Below are 5,301 nucleotides of genomic sequence, written 5' to 3'. Positions count from 1 at the left end.
AATCCACTGTACCCTGTATCTGGCTGCGATCACGTCCGGCTAAGCAAGGACTCAAGTGTCAGCTGCCTCTTTGTGGCGTTGAAGAGAAAGCAGAATAGTATTTGAGCCTGTCCATTCCATATGTAGTGAGGAGATGAATTTAGGTCAGCTCATGCATGCTCGATGTCCCACGGAAAAGGAAATCACACGAGACAAATAGAGAAAAGGGAAGAATTTTAAATTCAACTGTACTGATTCAGTGCATAGAGTCAGTTCTTAACGCAAGGAGAATTTTATTTGTTCTGAAGCTGGACGAGCCTAAATATATAAATTTTTTTTCGAAAACGTTCGTTTAGAATTACCCGTTTCACAAGTATAGGCGAATCTTCTCTGGTAATTTTTTTTATTTTTTTTTTTTTCATTTTCTGGAAGCCCGTTATCTGGAATTTAAATTGCGTTCTCTTTTCGGAAAGTTGGATTTTCTGCACAGCAGATTTTGTGATTCAGTGCATTTGATATTTTTCAAGTGTTTCCACGTTTTTCTCTGCTTTTTTTTTTTTTTTTTTTTAAGTCCTGGGCTAGCAAAGGTCATGAAAAGTTTGCGAATACAATGGTCTGTGTTCTTTAAATAAAAACGTTTGCCTCAACATAAATGTCAAAATCCAGGAACTTCCAACCTCTCTCTCTCTCTCTCTCTCTCTCTCTCTCTCTCTCTCTCTCTCTCTCTCTCTCTCTCTCTCCTCGACGACATACTGCTCAACAGTGCCTGCCCCCCCAAAAACCGGTTCTCATACGCAGTCGCAAGCAGAGGACATGTGACCTCAAAATAGAGTGATTCTGTTAAGGGCGCTCCGTTACCTGTGGATGGCTCTGGTTCTGTGAAGACTTGTGATTTATGAAGGCTTACCCTTGGAATTTGACGAGTGACTGATTCCCGAAAGGTAGGAATACCCTTGGAACTTGATGCTTGAAGGATTCCCGAAAAGTAGCATTACCCTTGGAATTTGACGATTGACTGATTCCCGAAAGGTAGGAATGTCCTTGGAATTTGACGAGTAACTGATTCCCGAAAGGTAGGAATGTCCTTAGAATTTGAAGAGTGAATGATCCTTAGAATTTGATTTGATGACTGATTCCAGAAATTCTTGACTGATTCCCGAAAGATAGGAACACCTTAGGAATTTGATGATTGACTGATTCCCGAAAGGTAGGAGTGCCCTTGGAATTTAACGATCGACTGATTCCCAAAAGGTAGGAATACCCTTAGAATTTGACGATTGGACGATTGGCTAATTCCAGAAAGGTAGGAATACGCTTGGAATTTGACGAGTGACTGATTCCAGAAAGGTAGGAATGTCAGTGGAATTTAACAATTGACTAATTCCAGAAAGGTAGGAATACCCCTGGAATTTGACGGATGACTAATTCCAGAAAGGTAGGAATACCCGTGGAATTTGACGATTGACTGATTCCCGAAAGGTAGGAAATACCGTTGGAATTTGACGGTTGATTGATTCCCGAAAGGTAGGAATACCCTTAGAATTTAACGATTGGACGAGTGACTGATTCCAGAAAGGTAGGAATGCCCATGGAATTTGACGATTGGCTGATTCCTGAAAGGTAGGAATACCCTTGGAACCTGACGATTGACAGTTTTCCGAAAGGTAGGAATACCCTAAGAATTTCGTGAGTGACTGATTCCCGAAAGGTAGGAACAGCATAAGAGAGAGAGAGAGAGAGAGAGAGAGAGAGAGAATTCCTCCTCCCCTTGTTTATCGATGTCAGACAAGTCTGATGAGAGAGAGAAAGAGAGAGAGAGAGAGAGAGAAAATGGCATTTTGAGATTCAATTCAACACTAATCATATGCTGTCACTGCTATTTTCCTTTACCTTTCTTTTATCGGGAAATAAACGTGAGTATTGCGTGTCCTTGCCGTTATTGGACTGTGAATTGTATATAATGCGTGCACACACACGAACATTATGTGCGTGTGTGTATATATATATATATATACAGTAATGTATATGTATATATATATATATATATATATATATATATATATATATATATATATGTATATATATATGTATGTATATGTGTGTGTATATATATATATATAGGTCTTCAGTTGTTTTCCAAATATATATATACTCTCTCTCTCTCTCTCTCTCTCTCTCTCTCTCTCTCTCTCTCTCTCTCTCTCTCTCTCTTTCTACCTTTATGCAAGGCATTATGAAAAATCTTTATAAACTGGTACCTGAACACGCAATACATTATTTTATTATTATTATATTTCTCAGAGCAGCAGCAGAATACGTATTGGTAAACACAGCAAGCAGCCATCTCGCAAATGTCGCAACTTCAGACCACAAAACTGTTTTCCGTTCGCGTTGCTTGGCAATTGAACGCGACCCGGCATGGGCTGTTTGGGTTGCCACACACCGCCATCTCTCCCCCCCCCCCACAGTACTTTTCCGTTTTCGGTGTAATGGCTAGAATTACGGGTGGGTCTATTAGAGAGACTGCTCATTTTAATTATTTTTCGAGCCAAGGAGGGTCGTTGGCACTTGCACTTTTACCAGAAGTCATTAAGGGTGAAATTTTAGGGTCGATTAAGGTCAGAGGTCGACCAATTTTCGTTCTCACGGAGTCAAAGGTACCCTTTTTTTTTTCTCCCTTTTTTGTCTTCGACGCGGATATGAGAAGTTAAAAGAATTGTTATTTTTTCTTTATTACCCTCGTGTTTTTGCTCGTCTTTTGCGGGAAATAACGGAGGAAGATAACGATGGTGGTTGAGGGGGAACGGACGTGGAAGCAGGTAAGGGAAACGTGGAAATAATTGCCAAAAAGTATGAAAGGATGAATTAATAGAATCAGTTAATTTGAACTGAATAAAACGAATCGCCTGCGATGCATATTTTTCAATCAATTGTTACGGTATTTTAAACCCAAACAAACTTCAGTTCGATATTTGTTAATGTTGCTCTAAACACTAAATGTTTTAATGAATTGTAATTCCAATTTTTATCGTTTTGGTTTATTATTTCCCAGAACTTTAATTGAGTATTTATTTAACATTCAAAAGCGGATGACTGTTAATAATCCTATTTAAAGAAACTGCATATAAACACCTGTAAAGAAAACGGCGTTTGGAGCGTTAATGGGTAACTACATTAAGTAATTTCTCAGGAGAGTTGGCGCTGATTCTCTCTCTCTCTCTCTCTCTCTCTCTCTCTCTCTCTCTCTCTCTCTCTCTCTCTCTCTCTCTCTCCCCAGAGGTATATTTAAGGAGATTGTGATGCTCTGTGCAAATGGCCATATAATGGAGGTCGTTTATTTTTGTCATTATATGTGTTTGGGGAATAAAATCCAAATGCCACTAATCAGAGCTGGGTCTAAACGTTTTTTTTTTTAATAATATCAGTGTTTTTTTTTATAAATTATTATTAATAATAATAATTTTCACTTATGTGTATTCTCTATGGGTGTTGCACTTTCGCACACAAAGCTAAATTAACGTAGGTGAATTTTAGGAAGCTTGACAGTGTATTATTTAATGTGTAGACGAGCATGATGACTTTTTTAAAAATGAGTCTTAAGGATTACACGTTCAAAAAGCGTCAAAATTTCGCATCAAAATTTTGATATCAAAATTTTGATGCAAAATTTCTGTGTAGGACGTTTTGATGTCAAAAAGATTTGTGCATCCATGTCGAAGATTTTGACGATACTGAATTTTTTAAAACGCCTAAACGTGTCTAAGCAATTATGCATCAAAATTTTGTATCTCTCACGTCAAAATTTTGATGCAAAATTTGACGCTTTTGAGTCAAAGGCCACCTTAAGATTCTCTCTCTCTCTCTCTCTCTTTCTCTCTCTCTCTCTCTCTCTCTCTCTCTCTCTCTCTCTCTCTCTCTCTCTCTCTCTCTCTCTCTCATAACTTTTTAATAATGAGTCTAAGACACACACACTCTCTCTCTCTCTCTCTCTCTCTCTCTCTCTCTCTCTCTCTCTCTCTCTCTCTCTCTTTCTCTCTCTCTCTCTCTCTCTCTCTCTCTCATAATTTTTTTAATAGTGGGCCTAAGACTCTCTCTCTCTCTCTCTCTCTCTCTCTCTCTCTCTCTCTCTCTCTCTCTCTCCATAAATTATTTAATAGCAAGTCTAAGACACTCTCTCTCTCGCTCTCACAACTTATTTAATAATGAGTCTAAGACTCTCTCTCTCTCTCTCTCTCTCTCTCTCTCTCTCTCTCAATTGTTACATTGTCCCTGTGCAATCAGAGTCATCACAAAACCTGTCATCAACTTTCGTCAGCTCGCTGACACCTGCCTTGAGAGGCGTGTCTTTGTTCCTAATAGGATTTAACCTTCCAATTTAAAGTCGTAATAGGATGTGTAACTCCTTTTATTTCGAATCCTAACAGGATTCGATCCTCTTTTTGTTTGTTTCTAGGAAAAGACCTTATCATCGTCCCGTTGGGTAGAACTTTATTTATAAGGAAGCGTTATATTCTCTTAGAACAAGCACCAATCCCACGTGAATAATAATAATAATAATAATAATAATAATAATAATAATAATAATAATAATAATAATAATAATAATAATGGTGAAGACATCCACAATGTTGTATATATATATATATATATATATATATATATATATATATATATATATATATATATACATACACATATAAAAGCAAGATCTTTCGAGAACCTGCTGAAATCTCATTCTCAATAATAATAATAATAATAATAACAATATCTTCTTTAAATTCTGCTTATTTACCCTTAAGAAAAGTCGTAGAAGGTAATTACCTAATGTTAACTACAATAACGTCACAAATAAGATAGTTCAATAAAACACTCGGTAAGATCTCGGAAAATTAAATGTCTAATATCGTTAGTATATTTCCCGAGGTAGATCGGTTATTTTCTTAAGGGACAATCCCCACATTTCATCACCTTTTCTTTATTGTTTTTCTGTAACGAGCTTCTTAAGGGTTACGCATCTTCGTCGAAGAAAATGAAATGGTAGAAGGCTGTTGACAAGTGAAGGTTATTTTGGGACTTTCGGAAACTGTGAATGAAAATGGTTTGCGACGTAAGAGAAAACGGATGGTGATACAAATGATGGCGGTAACTAAAATAAATTTCTCTCTCTCTCTCTCTCTCTCTCTCTCTCTCTCTCTCTCTCTCTCTCTCAGGGGGAGAGATGTATGCACTTTAGGTGGTCACGAATTGCTTAGGGTGGTCCAGAAGAGGTGATCCCTCCCCAGAAGAGGTGAATTCCCCCCCCACCACCACCACCACCAGTGA

Source organism: Macrobrachium rosenbergii, chromosome 7, assembly GCF_040412425.1.
Source record: "Macrobrachium rosenbergii isolate ZJJX-2024 chromosome 7, ASM4041242v1, whole genome shotgun sequence".
In the NCBI taxonomy this organism is placed as follows: Eukaryota; Metazoa; Arthropoda; class Malacostraca; order Decapoda; family Palaemonidae; genus Macrobrachium; species Macrobrachium rosenbergii.
This window is presented reverse-complemented; position numbering follows the sequence as displayed.